Source organism: Aquila chrysaetos, chromosome 11, assembly GCF_900496995.4.
Source record: "Aquila chrysaetos chrysaetos chromosome 11, bAquChr1.4, whole genome shotgun sequence".
Lineage (NCBI taxonomy): Eukaryota > Metazoa > Chordata > Aves > Accipitriformes > Accipitridae > Aquila > Aquila chrysaetos.
Window position 1 is genome coordinate 37,362,856 of NC_044014.1, and position 24,734 is coordinate 37,387,589.

Consider the following 24,734-nt stretch of genomic DNA (forward strand, 5'->3'; position numbering starts at 1 on the left):
GACATAACTAAAACATAGTCTAAGGTCAAAATACAAAACCGGCTGTATGGCCACATTTGATACTGTAAAAATTAGGGAGAAATAATATTCCTGAGTGCAGCATTTCTATTAAAATAAGGTGCCAGCGAGTGCTGGTCAGAATTGCAGAAGAATGTGACCAGGCGTGCACGCAGGGCTGGGAGGCAGCAGAGGCAGGGGCAGTGGTACAGTCTCAGCTTAAAAGCAGTTCCCCAGGGACAGAAGAAGCAGGCCCTCACTTCCAGCCTTCTTCACAACAGCTCTGACCAGTCACGGAGCTGACCTTGGACTCAGCCAGCTAAATTCTAACTTTGCCAATTAAACTCCTGGAGGGGGAATGTGCTCCAGGTCCTGACAATGACTGAAGAGGTCATTCACGAAGATGTTTGAGAATTAACTTATTCAGTGTATTAAAGAACCCAAGATATTCCTTACCCATCTTCAACCCCATTTTTTTCTGCTCAGTGCAGCTTGTAATAACCAAGGTCTGAGTCACCTTTACAACATTTGCAGTGTGGACACATAAGCAACACAATTGTTCCTTGCTATCAAGCATTAAGCCTACTCAACCTTCTCTTTTTTTCAAGCTATTTTACTCCTAAGGGGTTTTTGTGGTACAGAAGTTGTTTAACAATTTCTGATCCTTCTATTTCAGATTGATACGACAGACAATAATCTACTAGTTCAGTGGTCTTAACTGAAAACAAAACACACTTGGTGACAGTAGTTACAGTTTCTACCTAAATACAGTTTCTGCCTAAAGAAAGCATTTATTTTTCTCTTTAAACATAGACTCACATATACAATCCCTTAATCTAGATAATGCTCCACTAGAAAGATGATGTAATTAAGCATATGCAGATTTTATTTACACACACAAATATGGATGTATATATGTTTAATTTATATTGACACAAATGTAAATCATTGAATGGTGCAATTAAATACACTCAGCAGATGAGTGTCAGATACCGTATTTTTAAATCAACTTTATAGCTTGACAATTCTGTATTTGAAACGTGTTAGAGCATACTAACTGCATAGATTTGGCACTAGTTGGGAGTATGGGAGTAGCTATGAACAATGATTAAAAAGCTCCATTTGCTATCACTTGCTAACCAAGATAATTTGGGAGAAATCATAAAAAATTAACATGTTATGTTCCTTTATGATTTTTCCTCTGCAAGATCACAGACTACTGCACTCCTTCAGGAAAACTGTGCAGCAGGATGAAGGAGTTAGTTACTTACCTTTAACACTCTGGTTCTGCCCCCAAATGCTACATGTAAGCTATAGGGTATGTCTGTTTCACAGGTCTTGATTTCACTTCTTGTAAACCTTGAGTAAATAGTTGACATACAGACATATTTTTGCTTCTTTATGGAAGCCATCTGTGTTTTTTCAGGTGTTCTCCCTAGCTTTCATTTCACCCTTTAATAGTGTATCCAAAGACTGTATGTTTAGGGGAAAACAGTGATGAACTCATTATCCATACATCGATAGAAGTTACCTGCATTTAAACTTCCCTATTTACATGTTTCAATAAAAAATAGTTTGGGGTTAAAAGATTTTAAGCTCCATTGCCCCCATTTTAAAAGAAAAAAAAAATGAAAAAAGAAAAAGTTAGCTAATTAGGGATCCAGTATTTCTCCTCTTTATTTTCAGTTTTAGGTATTTAAATATTAGAGATGAATGTTTTGTCCATGGACAACTCCATGAACCAAGGCAATGCTCTTATCAGCCAAATTTTCAGCGTTGGTTTTTTTTTTTAGGATGTGTTTTGTCTGTTTTTATTATTTTCATTATTTCATACTTGCGTCAGTCTCTATGTTCACACACCACCACCACATGCTTGCTCTTTTACTCCCTCCCATCACATTTTTAATGTAACATGGTATACCACTACTTTTTTCTGAAACAATTTTTTTTCTTGATCTTGGGAAGTACCTTCTTGCCCCTGTCTGTAAGTCCAGTTATTGCCAGGTTTAACATGATGAGAGTCAAGATTTACTGGGTTCTGAACTGCAGCCTGTTCTTAAACATTAATGTAGACTGTTGCTGAATAATTTTTTTAAATAATCTTCTTTCCAATCTCTATCTCATTTTCTGATGACTTATTTGCTGACACCAAAAGATAACGTGTAGTTTGATTCAAGATGGGTATTTTTCCTACATTGAAAAAGTAGATAATGCACTCAGAAAATAGTTTAAGATTTCATCAGTCATACTAGTGAATGGTCCCACATAAGGACTGCTGCAGTTAGTACCTGGCTGAATGAAGTTCTTCACAAGCACTGTGGTGGGTTGACCCTGGCTGGAGGCCAGGTGCCCACCAAAGCCACTCTGTCACTCCTCTCCTCAGCTGGACAGGGGAGAAAAAAATATAACAAAAGGCTCATGAGTCAAGATAAAGACAGGGACATCACTCACTAATTACCATCACGGGCAAAAGAGACTTGACTTGGGGAAAGTAAACTTATTACCGATCAACCAGAGTAGGGTAATGAGAAATAAAACCAAATCTTAACACATCTTCCTCCCACCCCTCCCTTCTTCCCACGCACAGCTTCACTCCTGAATTCTCTACCTCCACCACCCGCAGTGGCGCAGGGGGACGGGGAATGGGGGTTGCAGTCAGCTCGCCACATGTTGTCTCTGCTGCTCCTTCCTCCTCAGGGGGAGGACTCGTCACGCTCTTCCCCTGCTTCAGCGTGGAGTCCCTCCCATGGGAAACAGTCCTCCACAAACTTCTCCAATGTGGGTCCTTCCCACAGGCTGCAGTCCTTCACGAACTGCTCCAGTGTGGGTCCCTCCTGCAGGGTGCAGTCCTTCAGGCACAGACTGCTCCACAGTGCGGGTCCCCCATGGGGTCACAAGTCCTGCCAGAAAACCTGCTCCAGCATGGACTTGTCTCTCCACAGGGTCACAGGTCCTGCCAGGAGCCTGCTCCAGCGCGGGCTTCCCACGGGGTCACAGCCTCCTTCGGGCACCCACCCGCTCCAGCGTGGGGTCCTCCCTGGGCTGCAGGTGGATATCTGCTCCACCGTGGACCTCCCTGGGCTGCAGGGGGACAGCCTGCCTCACCATGGTCTTCCCCACAGGCTGCAGGGGAATCTCTGCTCCGGCGCCTGGAGCATCCCCTCCCCCTCCTTCTTCACTGACCTGGGGGTCTGCAGAGTTGTTTCTCTTACATGTTCTCATTCCTCTCTCCGGCTGCCATTTCTGTGGCACAGCAAGTTTCTTTCCCTTCTTAAGTATGTTCTCCCAGCGCTGCTGTCACCATCACTGATGGGCTTGGCCTTGGCCAGCGGTGAGTCCATCTCGGAGCCGGCTGGCACTGGCTCTATTGGACATAAGGGAATCTTCCAGCACCTTCTCACAGAAGCCACCCCTGTAGCACCCCTGCTACCAAAACCTTGCCATGCAAAAGCCAATATGCAATTTGTGTCCTACCATACTTTGTGAAAAACAGAGCATGAATTAATGATGCTGTGCATGTAAAGGACTCTAAATGTTGGGAGAATAACTGTAATGCCTACTTAGATAAAAAAAAAATTATCAAATACTATACTAGAAATGCAAATAAATATTTAAATGTAAAATACTTAAGTTTGAAAAGAAGCAGCAAATTCTAAAGAAAGGAATTTATTACTGCAGCAAGTTTTTTTCCTATTACGCTCTCTTTATCCCTTTGTTAAAAAGAGAGAGAGCGCAATACATTTATGCTGGGTTTTGATTTAGCTTTGTGTTTGTGATACAAGGGAAGTAAATAAATGCAAACAGAAAACATGACAAATGTAAAATCACATAAAGTGCTATCGTACTCGTCAAGTTTAATATTAAATGTGAAGCAAATTGCTCAAATGGAAAAAATTGAATTAGGGACTTAATGAAAAAAATGTATGACACTTACGATTGCTCAAGCAACATATTGCCACTGAATGTATTGGCAATCAGCTCTCTTAAAACACTAATTTTAAATAGATAACATTAATTTATAAATAAGTGGGTTTAGCATTACATCTAATATCCCTCTTGCTCACCATACAGCACACAGTAATTAGAGCCCTTGTGAAATCATGCTTCTAAAAACATCACTTTGCTAGGCACAATTAGTTGATTGCATCAGAAACTAAAGTAAATGCCTGTTCACAAAAGCAGTATTTCCAGTAGCCTGATCACTAGGATCACTTGGGAGTTCTACAGATTCAGTACGTGTTAAGATTTAACCTGCTATTTATAACTTCTATTTCTTAGGGTACGGAAATTTGTCTACACTGGAGAAATTTGGGGGGAGGGTTGGCTACCTTAGTGCAGACATTGTGTACCAGCAGTTTCACACAGTCACACATCAGATCACCAATAAGGAGAAGAAATTAAAACACATGCAGACAGTTTATGTCAGGGCATACAATGCAACACAAATGTTAAGGATGAGGTGCCCTTCCCCAGCTCTGACATTACAGAAAATCAGTAAACCCCAAGCAGAGGCTGAGGAGATGCAGAAAATTTCACATTGTATCACAAGCATTGAAAAAGTTGTTTTTCTTGTTTGTCCTTTATAAAAGCTGGGACTAAATTTTTAAGTCCTTCTCTAAGATACTAGAACAGGGAGTCTGAGAGTTTATACTGTCAGTACTAGTTTGGACTCTCTACTGCAAGACGTTGTAATGAAGGAAATATCAGTTTCACCCAACAGCTCAACTACTCTAGTGGTTAAGTTTCATAAGTCTTTTTCACTAGATTTGCCTGCAAATTTGCCTTGGGTATGATACATGTCTGCAGAATTTAGGACATTTTATTCATAAAATTCTGACTTTCAAACACAAGTTTCATACGTGTATTTCCTCACAGGAAAAACGATTTCTTTTCCTGTATATCCTATAGCCACTGGGTAACGATTGAGTATGTTGGGCTAACCCAGCTTGCAGTAGTCTTCCACGTGCTTGTACAATTAGGTGTTGTTCAAAACAGAGTACAGATACGGCACTCACAACCTTTTGTCTGTCAACTCAGAAATACACAATGGGACATAGCTGAGGGAATGTTTTGAATGAAACCATCTTTGTACTGACTTATAGCTGTTACTGTAAAACATCAGGAATAGCTCTGAGGTGCCTATTCCTCTCTGTCGGAATGGCAATGCTCCTACAAAGCACATTTTAGGCAATGAACAGAAAACTATTGTTGAGCAAGCGCCTCGGTGTGGCTTCCATGAAGCCTTCAGGCTGGTAGGATCAAACTTATAGCTTAGAAATGAGTAAGCAACTAATCACAGGAGTTAATATTTTGCAATACCTATGCATTATCTGAACTGATGTTGGGTGTGATTAGAGATCAAATGCTATAAATGGCATAGCCCCTAACTAACAAAGCAGAAAAAGATAAATATAAATATTAAAAACATAATTGTATTTTATATTTTCTCAGTCTGACAACAGAAGTGTTAGAAAGAATGTTACACTAAATGCCAATCTCTATCCATTGTAAAATAAATCCTCAAAAATGAACTGATTGCCCAGTTTAATCAATCAAAAATAAACAAAATTTAACAAATTTTTTAATTGCATAACATGCAAAATTTGCATCCAATTTTAAGAAGACTAAAGACAATGACTTATACTTTCATGTCATGTCCTTGCAATCTTGAAGGAATCAGAAACACTTATTACAGGTGTTACACACAGGATTTTTTAAAATAGGTTTGATTATGCAAGCTTCTTGTGTCATAAAAGGAGATGGAAAAGTGCATCTACTACTCCACACAACCAGTCTATAATTATATGGGCAGTATTGTATATGCAGCATATGCAGGAACGCCCCTCAGAAAACAAGCAAACTACATACCCTGCTCATACAACTGGGGACATGCAAAAAAAGAAAGGAAACAATTTTACAGATAGATGGAGCTGTGAGGAACTTCAAAAAAAAGAAACATTCATCCATAGGCTTGTTATAAGCGTAAATTATTGCAGCGTGCCATACTGAATGCTTGCCAGTGTGTACATCTGACTCACCTGATGCACTGAAGCTTTGGGTTGTTCATAATGATCCACCCCTTCCGTTCTGAAACATCGCTGGGGGAAACGCAATACACTCCCTTCCTCCCTATCTCTTATATTTTGCTTTGGAAACATAAGCAGCTACAAAACCATTCCATGAACAAAAATATAAGAGGATTAAGATGGTACTGTTGCAGAAACGCTCTTCTGGGAAAATAAAAGAAAACCTTAACAGGCTGGCAGCAGCTGGGGAGAACACCCTGCCCTGTTTGCAACAGAGAGCACGCAGTCCTGGCAGAGCAGCAAGGGAACCTTGCTGGCCCACACACCCATAGTAGCACTCGCCTAGCTGAACTTAGAAGGATAACAGTGTCATTCCTGAACAAACAACTGGCCTACGCTACATATTTCTGCCAGCAAATCTATGTCAGTACAGGATGTGAAAACACCCTCTATTTGCAATTCTCAAGGCATAAATGCACCCATAGTGATTGAAGAACACCTCTGCTGCTTAAGCCTGTGTTTTCAAAGAGCTGGTATAAAAATGACGCAAATACTACAGATTATATATTTCAGTTTGTCATAGAGTGCTTTGCAGTAACATAAACAAAATTGATTCTGTTTCATTAGCAAAGTGAATACATGAATATGAGTAATTAATGCAATTTTATCAAAGACAAAAGTGGTTAGGTCTTAAATTGTGATTAAAAGCAGATCTAGGACAGGGTATCATTTTGGAGGGAAAAATCACATAGATATCATTTTTAGTGTATATCCTGCACTTCACAAATTTGAGTGAGAAATTAAAAAAGAACAAATGCACACTGATGCTGTCCTGGTTTCAGCTGGGATAGAGTTAATTGTCTTCCTAGTAGCTGGTACGGTGCTGTGTTTTGGGTTCAGTATGAGAAGAATGTTGATAACACTGATGTTTTCAGTTGTTGCTAAGTAGTGTTTAGTCTAAAGTCAAGGATTTTTCAGCTTCTCATGCCCAGCCAGCAAGAAAGATGGAGGGGCACAAGAAGTTGGGACAGGACACAGCCAGGGCAGCTGACCCAAAGTGGCCAACGGGGTATTCCATACCATGTGACATCACATCTAGTATATAAACTGGGGGGAGTGGGGGCGGGGGGATCACCACTCAGGGACTAACTGGGCGTTGGTCGGCAGGTGGTGAGCAATTGCACTGTGCATAATTTCTACATTCCAATCCTTTTATTATTGCTGTTGTCATTTTATTAGTGTTATCATTATCATTATTAGTTTCTTCTTTTTATATTCTATTAAACCATTCTTATCTCAACCCACGAGTTTTACTTCTATTCCTGATTTTCTCCCCCATCCCACTGGGTGGGGGGGGAGTGAGTGGCTGTGTGGTGCTTAGTTGCTGGCTGGGTTTAAACCACGTCAACAGCATTCAAGCGGAAAGCCTATTTTATCAGATAAAACCAACTCAAGTAGAAAGCTTACCTTCAAGGTAAGTGCTACTGTAACCAATAAGCCAATTTGAGGCCCATCTCTGGTTACTTTCATAAAGAAGAAACTTGATAAACAAACTTCTGACACCAGCCTGCTTACAGTCCATGAAGGCACAGAAATGCTGTTTCACTGAACAAAAAGCAAATAAGAGAACAGTCATCAGCTTCCTTACAATCTCCAAGACTGTTTCCTTGACAAGGTATTTGACAACTCTCAAGGAGTTCTGCCAACCTCGCTATCTCTCTCTACCCACTTTTCTGATCATCCTCTTAAATCTGCAACCTAACAATATCCCAGATCCCACTGGTTATCATCCATCAGAGGAAAGCTGTGTTATTATTAATACAGCAGTTGCTCTTCTCAAACTAATGTGTTGGTTGGAGGCTTCTACTCCTCAGCCAGCTCACTGCTGAACAACTCTATTCTTCTCTCCATTCAGCATGAATACATGGCACACTTCATGACCATTGGCATTAAAGTCTGTCCCGACATTAAAAGTGCTCTCACTCAGAACTATTAGTACCTTCCAACTTAAAAAAATTGTACTCTGTTAGTTAAAGAAACTTGCAGGACAAGAATGGCAGTCCTGAAACCTCAACATTTTGTATTCAATTGAATACATTCAAATTATTAACACTGAGTTAATGAAAAAATTCCCCCTAGCTAAGCAATGCAAACCAAACCAACTCAAACCAAGCAGACAAAACAACTGCCTACCCCGTGCTTGCTTTCTTATTCCAGGTAAGGGTTTGGGGACCACAGGTTCAGCACACAGACAAAAGTATCCACAACTGAGAGAGTCTATCTGATCCAACCACTACTGGTTCCTGGTTTGAGACCAGCATCTTGTTTTCATCTCTGCCACACAGACATACTGGAAAACTAAGAGCTCTGATCACAATATCAAAATGTGTCAAACATCAATTTCTACATCACAAATAATCTCTCAACGTTCAAAAGAAATTTCAGAAGAAATTAAGATGAACTATGTCCAGAATATTCCAATTAATTTATTAATGCAAAAGCTGAAATCAATTTTCAACATCATTATTTTAGTTTTGGTATCAAAATGAACAGAAGATGTGGAACAGGTTTGTGCATTTATTTATCTACACATTAAACACATCATCTTAGTAGCAGCCTCTTTTGAACTGGCTAATTATGATGCAGCAATTTGAGTACAGGTTTTAGGGCACAGGCTGGAGCAGAGACTTGCATAGTTTTCCTGTGTCTCTACAAATAGTTAATTGGATTGGTCAGAATGCACATACAAGTAAAAAAAAGACAGAAAAAACCACTACTCGGTTCCTAAAAAGTAGTTGCCCTTTAATGTATTCTTACAGTCCAGCATCTGCTAATGTTAACAATCTATGTCAGACAGGCTTTGCTCAGGACCAACTACTGCTCTTAAAAGCAACAGAACATCTTCAAACACCAACTGGAGCAAAGCTGTAATGGATTTTAGTCACATCAAGAGACTTTTCTAGAACTAGGAGTAAAGTGTTTACACTAGGATTTGAGGAGGAACTGTTGGCCAATAGAATAGGGAAGAGAATACCTGAATACCAATTTTGCAGTCAGTCCTACCGCTTGCTCTTCAACAATGCAGTGTCTAAACAGTGCGACATATCTGGTCTTGCTTAGTCTTTACCTGTTTTTTCATCTGATAGGCAAGTCCCTGGATTTTTGTTTGTTTGTTTGTTTTACTTTTTTCTTGTTCATCAAGAAAAGCTAAGCATTCAAGTTTTTATTCTATCAAAACCTGGCTTTGTCTAGTGTTTAAAAGCATTTCAGTCATCTTTGAGAAACTCACTTTAATGAGAAAGGCTAGGCAGATCCGTTCAAAGCTCTGGCTGACTTTGGGGTGTCAGCACAGCACTACACAGCATCTCAAGTGCATTATGTACACAGGCAACCAGAGCATCCATGTACACCTTCAGCATCAGGAAAAGTTGAAGCATCACATGACACACAATATATATGAATATTAATAATTCTGATGTTTCTCTTGCAACATGTGAAGGCTAGCACTGTAAAAATGACTTTAACACCTGCCAAAATACATGATTTACACAGGCAGTATTTGGGCTCAAAGCATGGGTCTGTGGGTGCAACAGACAGCAATCATCTCTCAAGTTTGACAGACCATTTCATGCCTTATTTCAATTTGTGTGCTGAAGGTGACGACTCCTCCCAACCTGACTTTGGGCTGGACCAGCTGGTAACCCTGCAGAGTAGCAGAAGATTCCTTCCAAAGCTGGAGTCCCACAAAACCCTCTCTCGTACGTAAGTCTCGCTTGAAAATATCATTTCATATCAATTAGATAACCATAAAGAAATCAGTTATTTTAATGACATAATCTTCATCCAGACTTGCCATTGTCACTATACATGCACAAGGGGTAAATGATTTCTGAGATCATTCTAGCACAAAAAAGATCAAGCTTGCAATTTACGAGATTAGAGGAGAGAAAAAAGGCCATTCTAAATTACACTTAACGATGACACATTGCAGTTTGAGAAACTCAGTAACATAAATTAAGTTTCTGAGCAAATATGCATCTTGTCAAGAGCAACCATCATGTAATTACAGAAGCAAATGAGAGGTATGTTCCTATTATAAGTATCTGTATGCAAGTTAGTATCAGTTGTACTTTAGAAACAAATAATTCATTTACAAGCTAATTTGAGCAATATAGTCTGCTAAATTGAGCCTGAAGCTTGAAAAACCAAAGTTCTGCAGGAATAACCTAGTCCTCTAATTTCCTGCATGACTGGAGACATAATATTAAGACAAAGTGTCATTTTATTAAGGCTCAGAAAACATGCTTTTAAAACTAAGGTGGCTTTTAATTCCTTAGCTTCCACAGCTTTTAGAAACAAACACTTGTTTAAAACATCTCAGTGAGGAGGCTTAATGGGCTGAAGGCAATCTGTGTTGCTGGTATCTGCTCTAGAATGGAAGGGATTTTTTTCTCTCAGTGCCTTTAGCTTGGAAATAGCTAATCTCTCTTTCTCCAACTTATTATTAGTAACATAGGGACAAGAAATTATCAATCTAGCTTAGATGTCATCTTATTTAAACTTAAGACTGTTTGTGTGCTTTAGAGAGTTTTGCTGTTGTCCCAAGTGAAACAATTGTTAGAAACTTAAAGGTACAAAACCATTCCTCCTCTAATTATGCATTTCACACATTGCTGAAGTCCTTAACAAAATGGAGTCAGTATTTTGTGGCTGACACATTAGTGTTTCTGTAGAAAAATCAGTGCATATTCTAGTGACCAAAATGAGAAACTTCCAGGCTGAAAACTCCCGATTTAAATAGGTACTGTTGTAACCATAATACGACCGAATACTGTACAACAGAAGGTACCAAAAAGGCTTCCTAAGGTTTTTGAAAAAACAAAACAAGAAAACATCCATTATGTTCTACATTTCCTCAATATAACACATTCCAATAAATATGTATCTTTTAGAATGACTAATTATCTTGAACTGATATTTAAAAATGTTTAAAGAAAACTTCTCTAGTTTTGTGAGCTATGCAGCCAGGTAAAAACATGTTTCTCAATGTAAAATCAGTATAGCTACATGGCAACAGGTCTACAGAATGGTCCTGACATTTGACATGCAAGAAATGTTTTGTGAGAATGACTGTCTTTACTCAGTATGGATTAAAAAGAACCTTAAAATTTAGAATATTGTATCACATTTCAGTGCTACATTCATATAGACTTTTTTTTATTTATTACAAACAGAGAACAATCACTCAATTCATGCCTGCATCTATGACTGATTACAGTAAATCTGAACTCTGCCTCCAATTGTTACTTTCTTTTGCTTTGTCTGTGGTTCTTTTTCTCAATGCTACTTGACCATCTTAATATTCTTTTAATTATACCACATCTGTACCAAAGGTACAGTTCTATCAAAATCAAAAGCCAGCTGAAAGCATCAACATAGACATACACATATTGAGGCAATTCTTCATCCCACATGGTTACACTCTGTAAGAAAAATAGCTGCTACTTGGTAATTTCCACGCTGCTTTCTATTGGAAAGGGAAAACTAAGTATCAAAACATGTTTTTACTTATTTGTTTTTCTGATAACTATTTCCCTAAACACAACTAATAATAGAACAAGACCACCGCTTTGTTCATTATTTCCAAACATCTTCCCTGGGCAGCAACAAAACATCAAAACATTTTAGCATCACACTCTTAGCATCTTACTATTTGTGCTTGTCTGGCTGTTTATGGCTCCTTGCCGTCCTTCTCCTTAGACTTCTGCTGTCTCTAGATACAGCCATTAGCATACAAATACCCTATTTATGGCTTGTCTCTAGTAACACCATAATGCATAAGTAAAAGTCCCAATGCTGGCCAGCTGGACAAGGACCTGTGTTGACACAATAGTTCCCTTTGTTTCAATGTATTCAACAATTAAATAAATTGCTTGAACATTTTTAACTTGAAAGTTCAATGTCCATCAGTTACAACAGTGCTTCATCTGACCTCCCCTCCTATACATTTACAACATCTCATTGTTTATCATACTTTTAGCAATTTAACAGCTCTTACTCACTTGTTTTCTTTCCCTCTAAATATGGTATACCAGTTTGCAACAGGCTGTGTTTAGCTTGTTAGTTTCCAACTTTAAAAAAAATACAAGCTTGTACCTTTAGGTCCATATTTGTGACAACAGCAGAACAATGTTTGATTTGCCATCTGCCTTGAGTACCTCTTATATCATCATTTCTTCAGTTTATATTCATTACAGAACACCTGTCAGATCTGTTACCCAAATTATTCTGTGTCCATGTTGTACCCCCAAACATGTGAAGCCACTACTTGTGCAACCAGAGTGCAAGTCTTGCTTGAGAAACACCACATAAAAGAAGATTGATTTTCATCTTGGAAATGTCAAACTTCTCCCTGTAATGCTCAGCTACATTTTTCTGAAACAGTGAAGTTCAAAAAGAGCCATACACCTGACAGATCTCCGACACATCATGATAGATTTGACAGGTCTACTACTTTACTGCCAGAAATGTCCTCCAACAGAATGAGGCAATCAATGAAGAATAATAAGTCTATCCCGGACCGTAGAACTATTTTTTGTACATGCATAAGAGAAGAAACAACACATTTTTTATATCTCTGGATCCTCCTATTTTAATAAACTATTACACTAACTTTCTTTAATATTTTACAACACCAGTTACTCAGTTTAATCCTTATCTGTTTCATCTGTTCAATACTTCTCCATCTAAACTCCTAACATGCATTTTTGTATTATTAAGCTAGTAGAGGAATAAAATAGATAGAATTTAAAACAAGCTTTCCTGTTAAAAGAACAAGTTTTTCTTACCTTGTTTTCTGGTCCCTCCAAATGTATCTGTTGAATTACATCCCCATCATCCTAGAAGACATTGTTATTAACACTGAATCAAAATTTTACCTTGAGCGCACAGTGTGAATACATTTCGTTTTCCTTTTTTGAAAATTCCCATATTTAAGATAAATTACAGCAAGTTTGGAAAAGTTAATTTAACATTCATAAATCAAAGCTTTCTAGAGAAAGAATTGGTTTGATTTGTAACTAATGCCTTTGAATGTATTCTACCACCTACCCTTCAAGTAACAGCCTTGACTTCAGCAACAGAGGGAATATGCTCCAAAATATGTATTTTCTGAAGTCATTTGACCACAAGACTAACAAAACAAGTACAGCTATGTCAGCTCAAACACACTGATTTAAAGTACGCTTTTTTTATGGTAACATGAGTACGTTTAACATTTTCAGTAAGTAGGCTCAATAAATCTAAAAACTGTTGCACGAGTAGATTGATGGTTACTTGTGCTTGTGTATGATTTAAAAAATACCTCCATGCATCACTGTCATAATTCTATTTCTTCCATTATTTTATACATTCATAAGCACATAGACAAGATTTAATGTTGCAGTAACCAAGACAATTTGAATTAAGCAAAGCGCACACACACAGAACAAGCAGATATGAGACTAAAGCTCACAACGTTTTGATACTGGGAACTTAATGATATGAGAATTTCCAGGGCTAGAGAGCTTCTATTTATGCATACACAACCACAATCATTTAGCTTTTCTTAGACTGCAGTTCCAAAGAAAAAACAGGGGTATGACAGAGTAGGAATATTATCGCACTCTTACACTCTTGTCTCATGAAATGCAATGGCTGCATTTATAAAGAGGCCAAGTAGCACCTGTGTAAGGAACAAAAAGCAGGGTTTGTTTTGCTTTTGCATAAACGTTAAACAAACAAGTATATAATCAAGACATGCAAGTGAGACACACACCTGCAACATACCAAAAGTGTTTGCGTAAGCCTAGATAACATAAGGCTCCTACATTTAATTTGATAGTATATTCTTCGAGGGTATTTCTTCATCAACTGTCAAGGGATAAACAGATGCAGTGCAAGGGGGGCATTCCAACAGATTCGCATCTTTATCAACCCAAGCCTGATATCACATAGCGCATTCCTAGTTACTCCTCCTCACCCACACACGCCTCACGTTACAAGGGGTCACCTGGGTCCACGGCCAGCTGAAATGCCGGCTTCAGCAGCTCACTGCACACCGGCTTCCTTCTGTCTCAGTCTGAGGCCCTCGATCTCTCTCCTGGCGGAGGCTGGCCAAACCTTCCCCAGATGGCCCCTTTCTTCGCCCCCAGAGATTCCAGATTGTTCCAGAACATTCTGGATCACTCCTCCACTCTGTCACCTCCCTCTTCCTGCAGAAACTAAACCCCAAGCGTGCCACAGAGATGGCTCACCACATTTCCCTTTTAAAAAAGGTAAAATTATTAACAAGCTGATCAGCCTGATGGGAGGGAAACTTAAATTTTGCCTGAAAGAGGTTCAGACTGCAGATTAATTAGCAACCGCCCCCACAACTGCCTTTCCTTCGGCTTTCTGAACTCTGCCCAAAATGGATTTGCCTGAAAAACCAAGCGGAATAGTTGTCTGCCTTAATGCACCGCCCACTAACAAGAAACCACAGCGAAGCACACCTCCACTTACAGGTAAGTGAATAATCTATAGCGCAATTTTCAGTACCTCACAGGCCCTGCCACCAATTTGAAAGTGGTAGTGACACCCTGCAAGTCTCAGCCACCTCATCCGGCAGCAGCTCCTCCTCCTCTGGCTCTGCCCCAGTGCAGGTTGTTGTGAGGGAACGGTTACATGCAGCAAGGCAGGCAATGTAAATTGTTGGCTCCTGACACCGTTTTGTTCTAATACTTTGCTACGAGGGGTAGCTTGTTGGTCCTGAATAGTCTATCTATAAGCAAAGGGGAATATGAAACAGCAAATGCAGAAAATAAGAACAAAAAGCAGATTTCATAATTGTGTGTGCATGAACGCAAAGGAATTTCACCAAAAAGTTATCTTACAATTTCGTGTGCGGCCTTGTTATCCCTGACACCTGGCTAGACACGATTTCATTCTCATGGCTCCTGTATAGGGCCAGAAAGAAACACGTTTTCATAATTCACATGAGGACACTGAAGTACAGTAAGATTATGATAAACTTTCAAAGAATTATAAAATGTTCCCATGACAATCACTCTAATCTGTGCATCTCATAGCTATTGCTAGCAAGCGCAGTTTGTGAAAACAACGATACAGTATGAGGAAAACAAAATTAGTAGGAGCTGTGCATCGCTGCTTTGTAGTTGTTTCTGACAATTAATAAAAGAATTTCATATTAAGAAGTGCAGAGGGAGGAAACAAAGGGTAATACAAACGTTGGTATTTCTCTTCAAGCTTGGTAATATTTTTTGTACAGTACTTTCTCTGAGATCAGACAAATGCCCTGAAAATACCTGGAGCTAACATTTCATTTCAAAACAAAACAATAACTCTAAAAAAAATAAATAATTTTTTATTTTTTTCTAGGAGTTTAAATAACTTTTGGAATGTGCTTTAGTTTTTAACGATAGTAAAATATTTTACATTAATATAACGAAGTTGCTTACTATGCCTGAAGCTATTTTTGAATCTTTCAGAACTGGCGTAACAGTTCACCTAATCATCTCTAATTTTAATGTCATCATATTAATTTCTGATACAAACATAATTTTTAAACCAATTTAAAATAGATAGCAAGTCTAGAATCAGTACAACTCTTGCAGCATCGTGCCATTTTTTTCTTATTTTGCCATCAATAAGAGCAGTAAAACCAGACTTTCCAAACTTTACACTAAGAGATGCTCATGCATATTAGTAAAATCACTATACTGCTCCTCTCATGTAACAAAAATAGATAAATCAAATATTAATAAGTCAGTTGAAACATAATTCGTTTCATCTTGGATTTCTTCTTATTCTTTGTCTTGCAATCAAAACCAACAGAGAATCATACAGCCATTGTACCCCAATGGCAGAAACAATGAAGTGTTGTATATCCATTGCACCCCAATGGTAGTGGATTACAATATATCATTCAGTCTTAACAGAACAAATATTTGAAAGTACAAGCTTTGACTATTCACTTTATGGGACCAATTGTTCTTTAGCAGAGTACTAGTTTTGCACATTTTCCTCACATTGTTGGAACTCTGAATTGCTACCTTTGTTTCTTCAAAACAGCTGCATTTATTTACATTTTAAAATAATATAGTTTTACACATATGGTATCATCTCTAATCACACTGCACATTACACTGGGGGAAGAAAAATAAATCTATCAACAACCCATCTCTGGCTAACTTTCTTACTGGCATTCTACTGAGCACAACACTATGAACTGCTGGTAAGGGTGTAACACAAAAAACAAAATTAACATTGATGCACTAATGGCAACATGATGCACTTGGTGCATATCGTTAGTAGTAAAAATGTAAGAGCAGAGCAAGTTGTGATCACGATAACCTAGACTTCAAGACTCCTGGAGAGCTTCAGAGTTTCTCATGCAGGTGCCTGGGCTCATGCTCAGAGATGTAAGAAGCAACGTTGCCCTCTCCACAGCTCATCCTGTCTTGCTGATAAAGACAAACAACGCCCAGGCTGAAACAGAATACTCAGGCTAGCTTGCTTCCTTGTGTGGGGTATTGAAGAGCTGGAAGAGATTTCCCTTAAGAAGTGTGAATAAAATAAAACTGCAGGAAAATAACAAGTTTAACTGATACAGGGACATTTGCCTAGAGTCTACCATTACCCCAAGACATAGGCAGGGGGGTAATCTGCAAACTGGTGCAAAATGTAGAGTCAATTGTGAAGAATTATATTGGAAAAATAGACCATGGAAGAAACTATATGGAAACACTCTGTAACACAAAATTATTTTGAACAGCCATTCCAATTCCAAAATCTATAAAAGGCTCACCAGATCTAGCTTTCAGTAATAACACTTAACTACATAATCTTGATTAGCCAAGATCTCTTTAAAATCTTTCCTTTATTATTAGCACAACTTAGATTTTCCAGCTGGTTCACTGTTCACAAATGTTCTTAACAGAGGAAAGAGGAAGGAGTATGATCTGCAGAAGAAAAGGAGCAGGGCAGTTTCAGTTGAGGCATGGGCCTTTAGAGGTCAGAGAAAGTCAAATACCAAAGAAAAGGGAAAATGGCGCAGTTATCCTAAGATAAGCATATTTTCTCCGTGCAATTCTCAATGTGACAGTAGGATACTGAAATAGCAACATTAACTACACATTAAGTCATAGGAAGGACCTTTCATTACAATTTAGTCAAGGCACAAGCCTCTTATTCCCATCAGTCACATCCCATTCGTGTCTGCTGCAACCCTGATCTCTACCCCTGGACCAGGGACCTTAACCACTAAAAAGTGGATTAATTGTTCCATATAAAGAATGACTGACATCTGAAGAGAATTCAATCCTGGAAGTCCACTGCTGTTTTCTGCAGGCATCACCATCTAAAACTAAGTTACCATAGCTGGTTGCATACCAGATCCCTGTTTCTGGCTTCCTTGGTCTTCTCTGGTTACTATTCAGTCCATCCTTTCAGGTCCACAAGACACAGGAGCAGGAGGTTCCTGCTCTTTGGCGGGTCTCAAATCACATACCTTGCATTTCAGCCCTGCTCGCCTACAGAACAGTTGCCTCAGACTCTCTCCATAACACTCACTCTTTGCCAGATGGTTTTACTGATCAGCAGTTCCCTGGGTGAAAAGAAAGCCTAACTTTGAACAACTGAGAAACAAAGATCTCTTGTGTGTTCTTTCTCCACGTGTTTCAGAAAAGTGCAAATACCCTAGCTTACACGTTAAAATGGCTTCTTCTTCAGATGTTTTAAGAAAGGGGTTTCTTCTATGGTGACAAAATGCTAAATTGGTTCTAAACAACTGCAGAATAGATGCCTCCATTTCATTATGTGGTTTGCCAAAAAGTGGAAAGTGAAAAACAGTTTCAAACTAAAAGCAAAAGTTTTCTTACTAAACTAGGGCAAACAAGATCCAAAGAAGTCTGGCATAATTTTCACAGTTGTAGTTAATTTTAGCTGCAAAATAAAATTAACATTTTCTACTAAAACCTTCTGAGAACTTACACTGCAGGTAGTGTGGGGACCTCAGGATCGTCCTTCTTTCCTTTAGCTATTGCCATTGTTTACCAATGTAAAGTCATCTAAGTATTTAAAAATAAACTAACCACCAAATTAATTCAAGACAATAAATATTGAAACTTTTTTCCTGATGAGATTAAAATGTAGTCTATTCTAGGTCAACCATGTTCTAGAGAAAAAATATATTTGCTTATAGCTGCAAAAAAGAACATTAAAGCCTTTTAGGAAAGAAAATAGTACAGAAATTAAAAACAGCACTCTCTGCAGACCAATGTCACTTTACAGAGATTAGTACAGAGCTTCTTCTAAATTTTTTTGAAGTGCTTACTTAAACTAATGTGACTCTGAAACATTTCACAAATCACTGAAAGATGAGTACAGCTAAAACCCAGCAGACTCCTTTCCCCCATTGTTCTTAGATTTGTGAAGAACAAGTTATTCAGAATGACCTAAGAGAAGTGAAATTGTATGAGGCAATAAAGAAGGGCGACCTCTTACAATAAAATTTTTTTTACTGCACATTAGATTAGAAAAATTTAAAAAACCTTTTACATCCTTTAAGTACAGCTTATATGGCTTCCCCTTCATCAAGATAGATAATCTATTGCTTGGATAGAAAAAACAAATCGTGGTAGAGCAAGGGCAGTAACTGAACAGGTCTCTCAAAAACTCTATGAATATACCTATCCACACATGAAATAACCAGCTCTTGAGGCAGTAAATAAAATTCATCCCTTCGCTGGGTATGAAATATAGAACACTAAGTAATTCAACTCCCAAATAGTAATTACATGATGTCGAAAGCGGGACCTGTCAACCCTGAGGATGCAGAGATGACCCCAGGATGCTAATGCTTCCACTTACCACACTGCAAACTGGAGAACTAGCACCTACTTTAAATAAAGATTCTGTGATGCGTGTCCCTGATGCATGGTGGCTTTATAAATAATTTCCAGTATCCTAGGCCTGAAATGGTTGGCAGCCAAGACAATTTCCAAAAGCATACTGAAATCACCTGAGGAAATTATTCCAGTTCCTGCTTGCCCTGCTCAGGCAAGAATTAATTCTGTTGCTCCTAGCACATCAAAATCACCTGGAAGAGGGATTCCCAAACTCCATTAGGCATTACAGTATGAGACAAATAAGTACTAGATCTACATCATACACAGCCCACCACAACATCACAAGCCAGCAAAATAAATATTGGCAGCTCCCACCACTCTCACTGCAGACACTGGTACCTAGGCAAGAACACTTACCAATGTACTGCTGTGTAGCTAATAAACATGAGACTGAGTTTCCAAAGAAAGCACAGCACAGCTGTTTTCAACTTTATCTCACACCAAGCAAGATTCCCTTGCCTGAAATCCTGTGTTTCTTCTGATCTTTTCAGCACTCTTGCACCTTGCTATAGTAGTAACAGATCCAGGATACAGTAAGCGGCCAGGGATTGATTTTCTGCACTTTCTGGTATTATCTGTCCATATAATCAAGGAAGTTCATCATCAGGACAAGGTTTGGTCACAAGAGAATGATGCCCACCTGGAAAGCCTAAGAATCACCTTAGTATGGGCTGAGCAGTGGGGGCCTTCAGTGGATCTCTACCCAAAACATTCCTGGAGGCAGACTCATCCACAGGTCAGATGGCTAAAAAGTTGTTGGTGGTGTATGCCAGGAATGGAGTGTCTCAAAGTTCCTCTGTTTTCCATTAACTCGCTTTAAGTACTGGACCCAGCAGCATCTTAAAATTGGTCACTTCTGTCTTTCTTCTTTGCTCTTCTTAACAGCCTCTATTTATCTCACTGTATTCAGGCACAATACAATCAAAAAATAAACTATGATATACATAATCGTCATTAAAAAAAATTACAGCTATCACTCTCCTTTACTGTCCAAAAAAAACCCCCCACCAAGTGGCACAGATAAAAAATAGGTCTAGCAGCATGTCTCTGTTACCAGACTACCTTAAAAAATTTAGAGATAAGTCCGTCATAAGGTTAACTGAAGGTATTTGTAAAACTCACTGTTATACATACTGATTTTAGAAAATTTACTGTACTGCTAGCCCATGTATCTAATCAAACCTTTACAAAGGCATCTTTTTTCCTTCAGGGCTTTTCATGTCTAGCCCATATAAAGGATATATATTCCTTTAAGTGTCAATGATTTCTGAATGATACATTTCTAACTGATTTATGCTTTAACCAGTGTGTATAAAACTTGACAGGAAGCTCTAAATTGATAACTATTCCTACGTTGCTCTTGCACTGCCTAAAAAGGGCAGTATTTGTTTGAATTCTTAAAACAGAGAGTCCCAATCTTAAGAGATTGCAAGGACTGAAGAATGCCACTGATGTGGTGATAAAGGTTGGTTGTTTGGTTGGTTGGGTTTTTTTTAAGCAAACAAAATTACTGGGAAATGTACACTGAAATAAAAGAAGTTAACAGGCTGCTCTCAGTGGTCAATGCTATCTCTGAAATCATTATGTTCCATTGTTAAACAATCAAATAATATGAATAACTATGAGAATTATTTTGAGAACAGCTGAATAGAAGTCAGTTTACCCTGCTAAAAGAGGCAATTTTGATGTTCAAAGGTGAATTAAGATACTTACATATTAACATCACGGGGGGCTAAAAAGAACAAACTTGAATTAAGGAAATAATTTACTCATTGTCTTGTTATTTTTTAAGGAAAATACTTCCCGAAAACTTTCCACAACAGACTTTTTTTCAGCATTAGCGGCACCTAGAGCCAAAGACAAGTAGTCAAAGTAAGTACCTTGCAATGACTCAGGCAAGGCAACTTATCTTCTCCAAGCTAATTAAAGGGTTTTTCCTCTGTGCCTGAAGCTATCTAATCATGCAAGAAGTATTCCCCCATCATTAGAGATGGCTCTCAAATTAATTTTGCAGTATGATGCAGACTGAATTTAGTACCTGACTTTTTAATTATAATAGTTCGATGCAAATCTTCCTAAGTTTTCAACATAAACTTTAAAAAAAACCCAAAGTACTTGATGAAAGGAAGAGGCTAACATGATTATAGGTATGGTCCTAAAATCAAATACTTAAGACACAAACACTCAAGGATCCCTGAAGGTCCAGATAATGTTTGAGGCATATTTATAAATCATTGAAAATGACAGGTATACATTTAGATATAAATTTATAGATCTAAACAGCAGTTCTGTTAATTGCCTCACAACGGATCAGCTCCTCCAGCAGAGTGACTAGTGAAATATAATTATGGCTACAGAAGTGAATGCTTACCCGACTGCTCTCCAGAAACTTAGCAGTTACCCATCATAAAAAGTTCTTGGCTCGTGTGAACACTTGCAGAAGTAATTTCCGACTGTTCCCATTCCCACTACCTAAGTTAAAACTAGAGTAGCTGCAACAAAGGACGTCACTCATAGAAAGACAAGCCAAAAAGAGAGGAAGTGGGGATGATCATTGGAGAAGCTTGTACTAGCCAAAGGACTGAGAAATCCAGTTATGATTTGAACATAAAATGTAACATATCAAAAAAACGAATAATGAAAAAATTGCAGAAAAATGGTGGAGACAACAGAGTTGTTTTCAAGGCTACCAGAAACTTATGCTGTGACTTTTATTTATTCCTTTTACCTTAATTGTGCTGAGCTACTGAAATAATATATTTCTTCCCAGTTCTGGCTTCAGGTTTAGCCTAGGAAGATTTTTGAAAGCCTATTGTGATTCCCAAGTCAACTTCAAACCAAAGTTGCTTCCGGATGGGATAGGATTTTCTTTCTGTTTTTAAAATTAGGAGAGCCCCAGAGTGAATGTGGATGGGGGTAAAATCAGTACCCACCACCTGGAGAAACAGCTTCTTTTCATTTGAATCTGACATAAAGATTACCCTTTTCTAACCCAGTAAATAACAGATGCACACACAAAAAGCTAATGCCATAGAGGAGTTGTGGGACATGTGCATTCCAAAGAATGCAGTTTGCTGTATTTCTGTGCTAAGCTTTTAAAGAATTATGCTTTGTGCTGGAAAACAAAGACCTAAATCACAAAGGGAAAACATGTCCTTTGCGTTGCACGCCGTTTGCGCTCACTGTATTATACATTAGCCAGCAGTCAAACAAGTTAACTGATAAAGCTCTTATAAGGCATCATCTCACATCCTTAGCTGCCAGGATTCCTTCTAAGATGCTCAATAACAAGTCCTCTGTTTAATGTCATTATACTCTTCTCCTTAAGCTCCACTTTCCCTTGCAAAGTAATCAAACTATTAACATTGCCATACAGTCTCTGAAATAAAAGATTTATGAATGCAAGGAATACTGTGTTGCAGTACACTTCACTGTTTTGTTGTCTGTGTGATAATTCTGAAGCTAATAGAAGAATCTTATTCTAATCAGTGCAGCAGGCTTCTTAAAAATGACTGAGATTTCACACTCTTTTGTTATTTGTAACTGGCCTTAATCAAGCAATTCTGTTTTCACAAGACAGACATAATCCAAATGATTAAACAGCTAGAAGTCCATTGCTAACCAAACAGACTATGTAACAGTCACGCCTGAGATAAGATCTGTATATCATTTTGGCAGCTTTATCATTATTTTTTTTTTTAACTCTTGGCAGAAACAGGAGCAATTGTAAAGGGCCAAAAATCTTTCAAGAGATCTTTTAATTTCCTTTTTATTCTTCATAATAAACAGAATAAATATGTCATCTTTTAATATAGTGAATTAGGCAAAGTGTTTTAAAACACAACATTGACTGGTATCAGTACGAAGATAGCAGCATATCCTTTATCAGTTTCAAAGTTCTTTACGCATTTTTCCGGGCTTTGATTTCTGGAATTATTGGCTATCCCAGGGAAAAAAAAACCAAACTGGTTGCAGTCAATACTTAGGTTGCAGACCACATTCCACTGTAAAAGTTTCTATTTTCTTCTTTGTTGTTTGGAAAAAGGTCTACGAGAGGCTGTTATCTTCTCTATGCCTTTAAGAATAGAAAGGGACGAGGCTGTAGGAGATGAAATAGAAGTTTTCTCTGGAATTCCACAATTCAACTGTGAAGAACCATCTTTTCCTGGTGTTTCTTGAGCTGATGGAATATTTTAATTGTCGTCCTTCTAAATAAATCCAAACAGGATTCTTCTTATCTGATCTTACACTCCTGCCCTCAGCAACACTGCATGATGTGGAGCATGTAGGACCTTCCAGTAAAAGCAGGGAAAGCCAGGATCTCCTATTACCCCAATCTGTGTTCTGGTAAAAGGCCTCAGAGGACCTTCTCCACCAGGAACACAAAGGTGTTTTTCTCTCCTTATGCTTTCCAAGACAAGAGGAAGGAGACCAAGCAAGACTCCAGGGCTGAATTCATTTCCCATCTGTCATTTTTAGAAATGAGATGGTGACCACCAGGCTGTTCCAAACATTTCTAACTCAGGCATCACAGCTGCTCCTGCAGTAGCAACATTCCTGTACCACCAACTGAAGAACTTCCCTATGAAACACAAAAGCAGCACAAAAGAGTTCAAGGCTGAAGCTCTGATGATGACTGTAACGCTCCTTTCCATTTCGCACAACAACTGAACAAATGCAAAATACTCTGTACACAGGATGCATTTTAGTGCAGCTGCATTGTCTCAGCAAACAACAGAGTACTTCTTGGAGGAGTGTACTGCATTTTTCCATTGCTAAAAATCATTCAGTAGGTGCGGTCAGGAGGAGAGGACTCGTCATAAAATGTCTTATCTGTTGCGCCCATCAGGGCATTTGTGGACCTCTGTCAGCAGATGGTACCAGCAGGGCACCAAAAGCAGAGAATTTATGGAAATAATGCGTTACTAAATGGTAGTAAAATAACAACTGAAAGAAAACTGATATGGGAACTTTGACAGAAATTGTAGAGGTCAGAGCAGCCTGTGTTTTGTCATCAGCAGCATAGTTAAATACATAATAGAGCTTATTCCAGCAAAGGGGACAGCAACAATAAAAGTAGATGCTCAAAAAAAAGTGTTGTAACTTTCAATTTTGTTTGAATTAACTCTTTATCAGATAGGCAAAACCAGGGAGACCAATACAGACTTTAGTATTGGAAAATTCTTGGAATAAATTAGTTTAAGCTATTCACATACATGTGACGTAAAACTGACTTTCGAAACTACATCCAGAAAGCTTGGAAAATAGAGCAGCTATCTTCTTACCTTATGTTTCTATTTACACTCCACCTAAGTTCAGAACAGCTGTAGGTCTAAAATCCTTCCCAATTTTTCACAAGTCTGTTCTCTCAACAGATCACCAGACCACAAAATCTTCCACACTGCCCTAAAATGAGAAGTCAAGTGGAAAAGTCAAGCAAGGAACACACGAGGAGGGACTAGGCAGCAATACTCTATTTCAAGATGGAGGGACAGCCTCATGGTCTGCTTTTATGCTGATGCAAAGGAGACCAAAAGGTACAGTTAGAATGGTGGGGAGGGAGCAGGGGCTTACAGGGATGACAAGGAAACAAAGATGAGACATTAGACTGCAGCAACAAAACCACAGGGTGCAGAAGTCATTCTATAACAAACATTGGGGTTATACTTCATCAAAAGGTGTTCCCTACAGGTCACAGGTGAGAAACACAGACCATGTTAGAGGAAACATGACCCATCCATGCCATGGTTACACAGCTAAATGT

The 24,734-nt window shown here is 38.5% G+C and overlaps 1 protein-coding gene across 16 annotated transcripts in view; it reads right to left on the bottom strand.

Annotated features, from left to right (window-relative positions):
- Positions 1-24,734, bottom strand: part of PCDH15 (protocadherin related 15) — an 852,429-nt gene that overhangs the window by 649,127 nt on the left and 178,568 nt on the right. For all 16 annotated transcript variants that reach the window (XR_003925762.2, XR_003925760.2, XR_003925761.1 and 13 more), the window contains one exon: positions 12,872-12,922. The gene's annotated coding sequence lies outside the window, so the exon portion shown is untranslated. The remainder of the gene's footprint in view (positions 1-12,871; positions 12,923-24,734) is intronic.